We start from the raw sequence: 14,402 nt of genomic DNA on the forward strand, positions 1-14,402 counted from the left end.
TGGAACTCCCATAACTCTTACATTTGGCCTTTTAATAGTGTCTCTTAATTCTTGAATACTTTTTTTTTTTTAGCTCAACTTAATTCCATTTCCAGCTTTTTAGTTGTTTCCCTGTTGTGACAAGAAATACATTCCAATTCTGAGGTTCTTTCTCCTGCCTCATTCATTCTAATATTGAGATTTTCCACTGATTTTTTAATTTGCTCTAGCGCGTCCTTCATTTCCAATAATGTTGCATGATTTTATTTCAGTGTTGCTATTTCCTGTGTGACAAATTCTTTAAATTCTTTGAACTCCTGTATGCACTTCTCATTGTTGATAAGAAGCTTTATAATGAGTTTTCTGAATTCCGTATCCCCATTTCCTTGTTGCATTCCTCAATTAACTCTGAGGTCGGCAAAAGTTTTTGTTGCTTTGCAGGGAGTCTTCAGTAATATTCACTGTGCCTCTGTCTCTTTTGATTGTTGTATGTCTGGTTAGCAGATTCTTCTCTTTAGGGCAGGTTTCTAAGCTGTGCCACCCACAGGTCTACAGTTTGATCTTACTTACGGCAGTTGGCACAAGGCTCTTTGTTTGCAGCCATGTGTGCCACTCCCTCCAGCGAGTTCCAGGTCTGGGCTCCTGTGTTAGTCGACTTCTACCACAGTCTCTGTAGCCCCAGCTCCTGGCTCACCTCTCTCCACCTCCTGTGATACTGTGCTGTGGCTATACCATTGTCTATACAATCTTTCTCCCGTGTCTGATTAGAGCAGTTCCCAGGTTCAGGGAGACACCAGATGTTCTAAATAACTAGACTTTTGGCAGTTCTGATCTTTGTGGAACTTGCTGGCCATTAGGTCTGAGGGCCACCCTGACCTGTTTTGATCTTTTGGATGCCAAAGTCAGTATTATTTTCCCTGTGGGACCAGTGCTATGCACTGAGCTGGCAGTGACTTCAAAGCTTAGCGCATGTGCAGCTCACTGTGGTCCACTAGTCTTACAGCCTTTGCCCCACTGTACAAAATGGTGTTTATGTGCCACTAGTGGAGTTCTGGACCTGCTGGCCGTGAGGTCTGAGGGCTGCCTGGAACCATTTTGGATGCCACATCAGTACAATGCACTGAGACAAAAATTAGTTCTCTCCCAGTTTAGCGCATGTGCAGTCTTTGTAATGGGGTGCAGTCATCTATGGCTCACACCCGCTTGTCAGGTTAATTGACAGTGGACAGGTCGCAGTAAAGGAGTTTCCACACCCTGCCCTTTCTACCTCCTCTTGCGCCATTCAAGTTAATTGGGTGCAAAAAGTACACCCTGCCCTTCCTGCCTTCCACACCAGTCACAACAACTGATAGCGCAGAAATTACTCCATAGGCTCCATGCACCTGGCCCCTTCTGCCTCCTGTTGTGCTACCTTAGGTTAGTTAACTACAGGCAAACTTTGGGCTCTGGTAACTCCCTTCCTGCCTGAAACTTTGTCCTGCATGGCTCTCAATCTGATTGGAGGATGAGAGCTTAAAAACCTCCTGACGTTGGCAGTTTGGTGCAGTGGCTCCTGGAGTGTAGCAGGAGCTGCTGTCACCAAGCTTGGGAAATAAAGACTCGTAACATCCTATACTTGGGTGCAGTGTGATCCCTCTTGTACCCTGCAACAGTCCTGTCCCACAGCCTTTGCCTCCTTATATAAAATAGCACCTGCTGCAGTTCTGGTGAGGCTCTGGACTATGAAATCCACCTGATTCCCACACTACTGTTTGGGATTTGCTGCTCTTTCTCTGCTCCTGGTAAAATCCAACAAACCAGCAGGGTGTGTTCTTTGCCTGAGTTCACCTGCTGAGCTCCTGGTTAACTCCCCTTCTCACCTGGCTGCTGGTAGAGCTCAGATCACCACTCGCTGACTGCCACTGGGGCATCTGGTCACCGCAACACCACACCATGATCTCTGCTGGTTTCCCATGTCCATCAGTCTCCAGGAGACTCTCTGCTGTTGGCCCATCCTCTCCTATTGCCTAAAATGTGCCCTCTCTGCTTCACCCTGTCTGTTGATTTTCCATCTGTTTAAGTGTGTCCTTGCCCTATTCTGCATCTTGATTCTGTAGAGCTATTGATCTTATAATTTTCATGAAGGTTGCCTTATATCAGAGAGAACATCTGATATTTCTCCTTTTGGAATTGACTTATTTCACTGAGCATGATGATCTCTAATGGGGACCATTTGGTCGCAAATGGTAGAATTTCATTATTTTTAATGGCTTGGTAGTATTCCGTGGAGTAGGTATACCACAATTTCTTTATCCACTCCTCTTTTGACGGGTGTTTGGGTTGTTTTCATGTCTTCACTGGTGTAGATTGTGTGCAAATATAGGATTGCAGATCCTTTTCTAATATGCAGATCTCATTTCCTTTGGATCTATTCCCAGTAGCGAGATAGCTGGGTCTATGGCAGGTTTATTTTCAGTTCTCATAGCACGCTCCATAGTGACTTCCACAGCGGTTGTGCTGGCCTACTCTCCCAGCCTAGGGATCATTCTTACAAGTGCTGTGTGAATGCCAGCTCAGCTGTTGCATTCTTACCCCTGTCCTTTCTTGTGGCAGTATTTGTGTAGCTTGGAGACTACTATCGCGGTCCAGGAAGTTTATGTTTTGCCTCATATTCAGCTCGAGACTCTCCTGGAAATTTCTTCTCTGATCATTTCTGAAAGGGCGGAGCCTGGGGCTTGTCTAGACTTCCAGGGAAGCGGTTGACTTTATTTTTAAACCTGGATTCCTAGAAGTTCCCCCTGGCTCATAGTAGCTTATTGCTTAGCCAGTGTTTCACCACGAGTTGTGCCTGTGAGGCCTGTATCCTCAGAAGTGACTGTGTGTGTGGCTTGGGAAGTACTTGCACTCTGGCCTAGCTCCAGGTCTGCCCATTCCTGAGTGCGTGCCGACTAACAACATGTGCACAGTCTTCTTGACCTCCAGGCCCAACGGAGATCCCGCGAGGGTTCCTCTTGGCTGTCTTCGACACTGTTCCTCTTAGCTAAATCCCTGCTTGATCTGCTATTGCACTGATACTGTTGCTATGAGCATCATGGAATGACCAGCATCTTCTCAATTACCCTTCATCATGATCTCCTGCTTGTCAACACCCTTAGGCATGGAATTTTCTACATTCTATTCCAAATCCAGCCAGCCCTGGAGGCAGTAATGTGAATCCCTTCATCCTATGACCTACCCCTTCCTCTGACCACTGCACAGGACTGGGGTGGGAATAATGAGCCATTTCCTCCCGCAGTGGCCCTCTTGCTCTACAAGCAAACATAGGGAGGGATGATGATCATTTATCCTCTTGGCTTTTCCTGTACTGGCATGGAAACTCCACTTGACAGGTGAGCTGGGACTGAGATGATAGGGGCCCGCCATTGGCTCACCCTGCCACATCTGTCTCCTGATGTGCGTGTAGGGTCTGGGAGTAGGGCAGTAGGGACCTCAGCCCTTTTATCCGCACCCTGCAGGGCAGATATTCTGCCACAAGGGTCGACAGGGCATGAGAAACACTGGAGCTGTCCCCCAGCAAGAGTGAAGCCACAGCCCTGAACTGGGACCTGGGGGCAGAAGCAGACTTCATGCTCATGGCTCCAAGGCCATAGACTCATATTTACTAAGATTGAATAGATTTTTCATGAATGAATGATTCTCCATCTACTCTGCACTTTCAGAACAATTCTAGAGACTGTAAAGTCATGTTTTTAGAATCATTTTTGGCACTTAATCCATTGTTCTGGTGTGGAAAGACTTGGCCAAGCTCCTCGCTCATCCGCGGCTGACTTCCGCAGTATCAAGCGTGCTGACATCATCATTTAATCTCAATGTGAGGATGAGCATGAACACTCAGTCCTGATTCCTCACGCCAAACTTTTAAGAAATCCTGTCAGTGCTATCTGGGCTTCGAGGCCTTGTCTTCTCTGCCACAGTCACTGCCAGTTCTTCTCACCTGCAAGAGCGTTGCCCTAGGGGTGCTTGTTTCTTTTCTTGCTCTCCTGCTTTCTGTTCCAAACCAGCTAAAGCCATTTCACGAGAAGCACCGCCTTGCATCTGACCCTGCATCCCCACCTCTCTGGTTGCTCTTCGCAACTGCCCCTCGTTAGACAGGACAAGCCCGGCTGTCCCCCGGGGCCTTGAAAATGTCTGGATCATCTGCATGCCATTCGTTTCTCAAATTATCCATACCACCAAGTCCTGTCTTTAAGTCATTGGTCAGTGTGACCTCTCTGAAGAGACCTACCCAGAGTCCCTTTATTTGATTCATCTATTTTTAAGATTTATTAATTTGAAAGGCAGAGCTACACAAAGAGAGAAGGAAATAGCTTCTGGTTGTTGGTTCACTTTCCAAATGGCTGCAAGACCAGGGCTGTGCTAGGCCAAAGCCAGGATTTTCTTGCGGATCTCCCATGTGAACCCAAGGACTTCGTCATCCTCCACTGCTTTCCCAGGTGCATTGTCAGGGAGCTGGATTGGGAATGGAGCAGTTTGGACTCGAGTTGGTGCGCGTAAGGGTTGCTGGCTGCGGGAGGTAGCTTATCCCATTATGTTACAATGCCAGACCCCAGATGCTATTTAAAAATGTAACGCATCCTCTTCCTCCCATGCTCCTGGTCCCACTTCCCTACTCTAACCTTAATCCCCGCATGATGCTCATCATGATAAAACAGTAATACAGCTTGTTTGTTATGATAAATATTTCTTAGTTTCTGCCTTCTTGAATATGAGCTGCACGAGGGCAGGAATGTTCATCTTCGTTGTTCACTGTCGTATCTTCAGCACTTAGGTTCATGGAATCATCTATAGATGAATGAATAAGTCATCCACTCATAACCTCAGATTATATAAGCATCATGGCTAAATATTATTTCAGAAAGAAATACTAGAAGGGATGAATTTGTGGTCTCGATCCCAGAATACATTTGCAGCTTAATGTACTCTTCTGACACATTTAAGGCCTTGGTGGGGAGAAAGAGGAAGCAGTTCCTTGGCATTTCTCAGGAAAATACTCCAGGCAAGGGAAAAAAGGGAGGGAGTAGTCATGGTCTCAGGAAGGACTGACTTCCTGTCGCACGGGACACCCCTGACCGCAGCCTGAGCAATCAAGTCCACCATGGCGGAAGAAGCCAAAGCCGGTGTGCCCGAGGAAGGGATGACTGCCATTCGTGCTCCCCCACCACCCTGGGATGTCTTCCCTGTCTGAGATGCCGGCCACCTTCCCTCAGCCACTGCATTGACTCCGTCCCAGGGGAAGAGAAATGATGGAACTGGTTGTCAAATTAGGGACTAATGAACTAAACCCACTCAGCTCAGTCTGTCCACTCTTCCCTGAAGGAGAGTGCTTCCCTGCAGGTACCAGCTCTCCTCTTCCCCATCAGGCAGTGAGCCTAACTGCCAGCTCATGACCCAGGCATCCTAGAAGGGTAAACCTGCCCCTGGCTCCTGTTTCAGCACACAGATCCAGTTCATGACACACCATGTCCTTTAGTAAATTAGCCTGTAGAGTAACCGGGGGAGAAATTTTGGCGTTCAAATGATACTCTTTTTTCAAAATTAGATTTGTTTTATTTATTTATTTGAAAGGCAGATTTACAGAAAAAAGGAGAAACACAGAGAAAAATCTTCTATCTCCTCGTTCACTCTCCAAATGGCCACAACAGCTGAAGCTCAGCTGATCCGAAGCCAGGAGCCCGGAGCTTTTCCAGGTCTGCCATGTGGGTGCAGGGTCCCAAGGCTTTGGAGCATCCTCCATTGCTTTCCCAGGCCATAAGCATGGAGCTGAATGGAAAGTGGAAGAGTCAGGACACCAACAGGCTTCCATATGAGATCTTGGCACTTGTGAGGGGAGGATTAGCCAACTGAGCCATCTACCGTTTTTCTTAATTCTAGAGCTATTAAGAAAGCATTTGTTTCACTTTTGCAACCTCTGCATTGGAAGGGAGGGAGGGAAAGGGTTTGGAACATCATTTGAGTCAGCTGTGCCTATCCCGGAAGCCTCCCAAAGCTACAGCATCACCAAGGAGCCTGGCGGGAATGAGAACACCGGGCCAGCCTGCTCCGCACTGCTGGAATCGGGGACAGCATTCGAACAGGTTCCCAGGTGATTCGTGTGCACAGCAACATTTCAGCAGCACTGCCTATATCAACGTCCCCAGAGTAGAGTCCTTGGGCCAAATCCAGCCTGTGTCTATAAATAAAGCTTTATTGGAACCTAGACACATCTATACATTTGCATCCCTTTGATGGTGAATCAAGTCGTGATGTCAGAGATCTGTATTTCAGGCCTTTAAAGCCCTCTGCCAGCAAGCTCTGCTGTGTCCTGCTGTGGACCAAGCTGAGTGCATGGCTTGGTGGACAGTGCAAGGGATGCTCAACCAAGGAAAGGTGAAGATGACCTTCTCCAGGATAAGAAAACCAGGGGAACGGTAAAGTGGGAAGAATCCGTCAGGGGCTGAGAATCCAGGCGACTGCTGAGCAGAAAAGAGAAAGTGGACAGACTTCTGGCTGGCGGCCTTGACCTTTGCATTCCTCACGGTGCTGCCTCACAGGGCCCGTCTGTGTTTGCTGAATTGGAAAAGGAGCCCCCAGTCCTTGAGCCGAGGCTTTCCACAAGCATGTCACTTGCAAACTTCAGGACTGGGTCTTCCCACAAGGCCTGTGGGACAGAGCGGCTTAAAGAGTCTCATCCTCATTGCACGCCTGGGAAACTGTGGCCAAAAGAAAGTCAGATCCTGCTAAGGTCACCCAGCCAAGAGACCATCCCCAGCTGCGGCTGCACCAGGGTCCCTTCCCCTCTCCAAGGCTGCATGAGAACCACGCAGCCTGGGCCTTCTGCCCAGGAGAGCGGCTGTTGGCTTATGTTGGCTATGAAGGGATTCTGGCCATCTCTGTCAACAGTTCCAGTCAACACTCCAGGCTGTTAGAGGAGGCCGCTGATTTGCTAATACCTTTGTCCAAAAGCGAAGGCTGCATTTCTGCACCAGCCTGAGTTCCTGCTGGAATACAAGGTGCGGTGGGAGCCTGGAGGAGGGGGTGTGGGGATTTCTGCCAAAGGCCCGGGTCTCAGGGGGGCCGGAGTTGGCAGAGGAGCAGTTGTCAGAGGCAGGCCTGGGGGCCCTTCTCTTTTTCTGAGGCTCCCCTGCCCTTGGGGTGTTCCTACACATCCTCTGTTGCCCCAGCTGCCTGAGCCCTGCTCCCCAGGGCCCCCCTGGCCTGGGCTCCTGTACATGCATTGGCTGCCTTCATTCCTGTTCCCAGGCCCTGTGCAGGCTTCCCTGGGCTGTAGAGCAGCCCCCGGGACATTTCCTAAGCCACTCCTGCCTGCTGACCGTGACAGAGCCTTGGAAGTCCCTTATCCCATGGGCAAAGGCGAGCCAGATGTTTGAAGGAGTCAAGTCTCCCTCTGCCGCCATGAGTAACCCTTGACCCCCGGGTCAAGAACTGAGGGATAAATGCTCCCAATTCGCATCTTTTGGATAGCTACTTCCGGGAGCTTTCTGAATATGTACTGGGATCCTAGGGGGACAGAGCCCATTGCCAACAAGATCAACATCAACAACAGGACTCCACCTGGCTTTTCCCCCTTCCTCGACAGACCTCCACCGCCCCAAGTCCTTCTTCTGGCACCATCCTTCATCCAGGTGTGTTCAGGCTCTGTTATTTTAGTTGAACTGTATTTTTCAGGTGGACAGAAGTATTATTGTAAGGGCATTAAAGAAATTATTGGAAAGGTAAAGTGACAAAGGACGAGTCAGAGAGGGAAAAAGAGAGAATTCTCTTCCAACTGCCGGTTTGTACTGTTAGAATGGTCGACCACCCGTGAAGGAACACACCAGCCGAGTAGAGAAGAGAATACAGATGATCTTTGTTCAAAGTTCACAAGCCTTTTTCCCTCCAGTGGAAAGACAGACATGGAGAAGGACGGGCTGCAAGAGGACAGAGAGGTGAGGAAAGAAGCGTGCAGGGGGTTTTAAACCCCTCCTGACATGGAAGCTGGAATGGGTGTTGCTTTAGTCCTTATTTGGCGAGGAATATTGGCCTGTGTCCTCATTGGTGCAGTAGTGACTGTTGCCTGAGGGGTGCGCCAGAATTCTGCCTCCTGTTACTAGTTGCAGCCTGAGGTCAGCCTCAAAGCAAGCTCCGCCCTCCTCCAGTAACCATGGCAACCATCACATACTTCAAAAATCCACAACCATTAGGTCTGGATCAGGCCATAGGTTTCCCATGAGGATTGCTGGGACCCTCTTTCACTGCTTTCCCAGGAGCATTACTGGACAGCCATATCAGAAGTGGATTTGAACCAGGATTCTAATATGGGATGTTGGCGTGTCACCCAGAAGCTTAACAGGCCACGCCAGCACACTAACCCCTATAAGTCATTTTTATCTCTTCTAATATTTAACCTTCATGTCTCATTTTTTAAATCATTTAAGAACTGTTATTGAAAAATACACTCCTGGGGCCCAGCATGGTGGCTAAAGGCCTCAACTTGAATGTGCTGCGATCCCATACAGGCACCCCTTCTAATCCCGGCAGCTCCACTTCCCATCCAGCTCCCTGCTTGTGGCCTGGGAATGCAGTCGAGGATGGCCCAAAGCCTTGGGACCCTGCACCAGTGTGGGAGACCTGGAGGAAGTTCCTGGATCCTGGCTTCGGATTGGCACAGCACCAGTCATTTGGGGGAGTGAATCATCAGACGGAAAATCTTCCTCTCTGTTTCCCCTTCTCTCTATATATCTGACTTTGCAATAAAAATAAATACATCTTAAAAAAAAAAAAAGAAAAGAAAAATATACCCGTGGAAGTTGGCATCTTGGTCTTGTTCCTGACTTTTGTGAGACTAATTGTAATGGTTCACCATTCAATTTGATGCTTGCTTCAGGTGTCTTGTAGATCTGTATTTTTAAAATTAGGAAGTATTTCCCTGCTGTTCGACGTGTGGTTGTGTGACAGTGTGGTCAGACAGGTGTTAGATTTTGATAAGAGCTTTCTCTGTGTTACGGCAGTTGGCTGTTGCCCTTATAATGTTGTGTAACAACTGCTCCCACACACATTGACCTCACCCACGCGCTGTCAGGTGACTGTCATCTACCTTGCCTAGGGCTTGCCTGTGCACTGCAGGTCGACTCCTGAATGGATCCAAGTGTCTCATCCTGCAGACTGCTGGTTGAGCCCCGGTGTGTGTGCTCCTAGTGACGGCGGGAGTAACAAAAGCAATGAATGAGACAAATGATACTTCACATGGCCAAGCTTTGGCTCTGGCATCCGGCACTACAACACAGTCTCCACAGCTAGTGCAGGCCACATCTATAAACCCAAGAAAGAGGAAGACGGGGAAGGAACTCAGAGTCACGTGGCCAAAAGGGAAGGTATGAAGAAAGGTGAGCAACTGGGAAGAAGAACGCAGCTGAACACAGGTATCTACACACGTGTACATAGACTACCTCCGACCCTTCCTGTGTCGTCACATTAGCAGATGTTTAATTGTGGGGATGTCATTGCACGCCTGCGGTAAACCTGCTTGTTGTAATCCATTAGTGTTAGCATTAAATAACTGGTTTTCTTTTTGATAATTTTTACATAGTTGATTAGTGCACAAAGGGTCAAGCTTCAGGAAAGTGGGTAAGACCATTGTTTCCACTCTAATATCATTTTTTTTTCTGTACCTGGGGTAAGGGGAGAGACAAAGGGAGAAGCCCTACCCAGCCTCCCACCCATCCCAGGTCCCCAATGTGAGGCATGTTCCAAGGGTCCTGCTCAAGCAGTTTTGATGTTTGACAGTTTTAAATTGCTGCCAATCTTGCTCTTGCACGCATGATGAAATTTCTTCAGAATCCACTGGCTGACACAGTCTTTTCATGGTCAAGGTTCCGAGATCAGCAGTTCAGTTGGAGGGATTCCCAAAGAAACTTTGTCGGAGGTGATTCCAGACCTGATTCTTGTGTGTGCTTGCCAGTACAGGTCTGGCACAGTCCATCGCCCCATGAGCTTATGCGCATGCTGGTTGTTGCAGTTGCTGGGTCAGTTCTGTTTCCAGCCCTGTCTTCCACTGGAACTAATGGGTGGTGCAGTCCAACCCGATATTGCCCACTTCATACTCTGCCTCATGCAAACCAGTGGGAGCTGTAGCCTAGTTGGGGCAACTCCTCATATCCCCCACCAGGCTTGCCCCTTGTCCTGGTTCCCATGCTTGCCAGTATGGACAGAGGACTTGTCCAGTCTGTCCCACATCCCATTTAGCTCTCATATGTGTCAATGGGCATTGAAGCCTAGTTCAACCCAACCAACCGTACTATCCAGCCCACACACATTTTGGTGGGTACTGTTCTGTCTAGCCATCCCTGCCCCTGTCCTGGTTTTCATGCTCTCCTGTGGGAGTGGTAACCCAAGAGGGAGGTGCCCACTGTTTCCCTTTTGGGTCATTCCCACTCCCGGATTATGCACCCTAGGTGGTTCTGAAGTTTAACTTGACAGAATTAGCCCCCAGTGCCAGCCTCTGCCAGCTGATGCTGCAGCAAAGCCCAAGCAACCCTCACCCACTCTAATTTATGCTTGCACCAGTAGGAACAGTCAGCCCAGCCTGACTTTTCCTGATCTAGCTCACGTGAGGTCCACAGGTGTTATAGCCCTGCCTGGTCTGGTCTGTCCCCATCCCAACTTACGCTCTCCAGTGGGAGTGGCTGTCCAGTGGCGGGGGAGGGGGGTCCTCCACATTCCCCCTACCAGCTTTGCCCTCTCCCTCCCTGATTCTCACATGTGCTGGTTGGGTGCTGCAGCCATGTCTGGTACAACCCACCTCTCCTTGGCATTTGCCAGTGGGTGCTGTATCCTTGCCTGGCCCTGCCCATCCCCAATTCCAGTTGATGCTGGATGGCTGCTGCCCAGCCCAGCAGACATCCAATCCCAGCCGTAACGTGCATTGGTATGTGTTGAGACCAAACCTGGCTCGACCCACACTCTGTTCTGGTGCTCGGATTTGCCAGCGGCTGATGTGAACTGCTTCAACCTGGTGAGCCCCCGACCTATACCAAATGTATGATGGTGGGTATCTTTCACTGACCTGGTCTGGGTTGCTCCCTATCATGGTTCTTGTGCTCACCTGCAGGGACTGTGTCCCGACAAAGGAGTTTCCCAAGCTTCTATACCAGAACCTCTCATTATGCCAGATATTGCGCATACTGGTGGGTCCATGAGCCAGCCCTACTTAGTTCACCTCCTGTCCTGGCAGGAACAGCGGTCTTTCCTGACTGGCCTTCAACCCTTTCTGGTTCTTACTGTTGGATGTTTCAGCTCAGCCAAAGCCAGTCCATACCCAGACACTGCTCACACATGGCTCAGAAGGGCAGAGACCTAGCCTGGTCCATCGTATATCTACCCTGGTTCTCCAGAGCACCAGATGGTGGTGGAGTCTAACCTTGCTAGGTGCGTCCAGTCCCAATTCACACTTGTGTCAAGGGAGATTGAGCCATATCTTGACTTGGACACAGCCCCCACTCGGGCCTCCACACTCACTAGTGGGAACCCTAACCCAACAAGGGTATACTCTTATAGCTCCCCAACCGGGCCTGTTCCCAGCCATAGATCGTGTGCATGCCAGTGGTTGCTCTGTCCCAGTTGACTAAGCCCCTCACCTGTCTCAGCCTTTTCCTTTAATGCTGTAGCCTAGTATCCCTGACTCATGCAGACCAGTCTATTTACATGCCTAGCTCGGCATGACCTCTGCTCCATCCTGATTTCTCTTCTTTCTTGTGAGTTGAGGTTTGCTTGGTCCTGCATAGTCTGCTCCCTTCCAGTTGCAGCTCAGCCCACCCCACATCCTGTTTTAGGATGCACATTCAGGTGCTGCTGCCTTGACCTGCCCAGACTATTGTCGGTTCCTTTACCCTTAAGTGATGGCAGGTTCCATGGTCTAGCTCAGCCCATCACCACCCCAACTCATGTGCTACCAGCGGGACTTGTATTTCCACAGGGTTGGGCCCACACTTACCCCAGAGAATCTACTCCCAGACCTGATTTTTTCACATGCTAGTTAGTGTCTTGACCCTGCCAAGTGTGGCCTGTTCCCTGTTCTACCACTCAGTCAGGTACTGGTACCTAGCCCTGCCAGACAGGCCCCCAGCCATAGCTTTCATGTGGACTGGTGTGTGGCAGTCAGTGATGCTCTATGCTAACAGCTCATCTCAGGATTTCCATGTGGGCTGGTGAATCAGTCTGGCCCAAATAAATCTTATGGACTCTCCCCTCGAAACCACCAGATCTTAGTCCTCACACTTGCAAGCAAGTTCCATGACCTCATCACTGGCAATCACACAGAATTCATCCCTCACCTACACTGACACTGGCCTTACCCACGGATGTCCCTAAGGAGTAATTAGATACCCTAAAAACCCTAGAGCTTGCCACCAGAGAGCCAGGAGGCAGGTCCTGGTGCCCAATGGATGCACTGACTGCCTAAAGCCTAGGACTTGTTCACCATGTAGCAGCAGTGACTATGGCCTGAGTCCCAAGCATTGGTTCTGGCCTGACTTGGGCATCTCCCACAGCAGCCATGCTACAGGGGAATCCTTTCACCTCAGCTCCACAGCAGAACCAAATAGCTGGTTTTATAGGCTAAAATGATTCCTGTGATTAACAGGACATGGGTAATGAGAGGACAAGACTCACTTCTGGGTAGGTTTTGCCCAAGCTTCTTTCATGAGAGTGAGGTTCACGTATTGCTATGGGGGTTGGCAACCAATTGGGACTTTGTGTTTCTCTGGCTGTGACATGTATCTTTCTGCTGACCATGCAGGTGCAAGTGCCTCATTCCTGCTCCCTGGCACAGGTTGGTGGGCAGGGAGCGTCCAGCTACTGCATGACTGACTGCAAATTCTTGTTCTGGGTTGAGTTATGTTCCCCCCAAATCCTATGTTGAAATACTAAGCTCCAGAGCCTTGGAATGTGAACTTGGACACAGGGTCTTCTGTGAGGCAGTCAAATTAAAATGAGGCATGAGGATGTCCTTATAAATGGGGGGATATCGGACACTCTAACACACACACACACACACACACACACACACACACACACACACTCACAGAGAAAGGCACATGGATATGAAGGCAGAGGCTGGGCTGGGGCTTCCCAAGTCAGAGACTACAAAATGTTCCTGGCAAGCCTGGGAGCAGAACCTGGGAACAGGTCCTGCTGCACAACCCCAGTGGGAGCCAATCAGGTGGTGTCTTGTTCTTGAACGTCTTGCCTCCAGAACAGTGAGAGGAAACACAAAAGAACTTCATGGTTTTATCCTCTGCCTCCAGCCTGTGGTGCTTTGTGACACCAGGGCCGACAAACCAATATGCTCCCCACTGCTTTGCTCACTGCCTACAGCTGCTAATTCCCAGCTTGCAGTGCCCTAACATTTCTATATTCATGATCAGGTTTTTGCCCCATCTGTGTTTTTGTTGGTTAAGTTTTCCAATCGTTTTTCCCCTACAGATGTGATACCACCACCCAAGTTCTCACTGGCATTGTTATTCAAATGGTGTTGCACCTCCTGGGGCTCGCTCAACTTTGCATGCATCCTCTGACTTTTTTTTTCAGTTTGGTGCAGTGTAATAAAAATTGTATCAGCCATTGAATATATGAAAACAATGATGTCAGATAGGGTAAGTTACTTTCTCTTGCAACCATGACTTAGGAACACTGGGGCAAGATTCTACAGTTGCTAAGATGACGTGTATTCCACTGCAAGAACAGCAAGAATATTTTGTCTAGAATTCAGGACACTTCAAAAAGTTCACAGGAAAATGGAATTAGAGAAGTTTATTTTGGTACAAAAAGCTTTGAAATCCATGCACAGTTATTTTTAATAATATTCATTTTATGAACATTTTTAGAGATTCTTCATATGCGTGGGTTTCTAAAATGTTTTGCACCAAAATTATCTTCTATTCCATTTTACACCAACGTTTTGAATATTTTTATATTAGAGCACATTAGTGGAGTCCGCTCAAAATACTGTGTTGGAGACTGCTGGGTTCTATTAGCGATGTCTGCCACAGGGAATGGAGGGAGAGGTGGAGCAGGCCTCAGGGACATGGCTGGTGGTTCCCATGTCCTGGTGGAGCATGTGGAAGGAACCATTTCTTAGCATGAAACTGGGCAGAGAGACTGAATATATTTAGATAATGAATTTTGCTTGTGCATTTCCTACTAAAGAGCTGCATGGTACAAGTAATGAACTAACTTATCCATTCAGTTCCTTCACTTCTTCTGCTTCCTCTGAAGCTTTGCCATTGGATAGTCAGCAAAGCAGTGCTCTGAGAAGGTAGCCCTACAGCATTGTCTGCTGCTGTTAATGGACTTGGAGACCTGGGAGCCATGGGGAGGTGGGCTTTGACGTCATAGTCGTCAGGTGTCAC

The sequence above is a fragment of the Ochotona princeps genome, chromosome 22 (assembly GCF_030435755.1).
Source record: "Ochotona princeps isolate mOchPri1 chromosome 22, mOchPri1.hap1, whole genome shotgun sequence".
Classification (NCBI taxonomy): Eukaryota; Metazoa; Chordata; class Mammalia; order Lagomorpha; family Ochotonidae; genus Ochotona; species Ochotona princeps.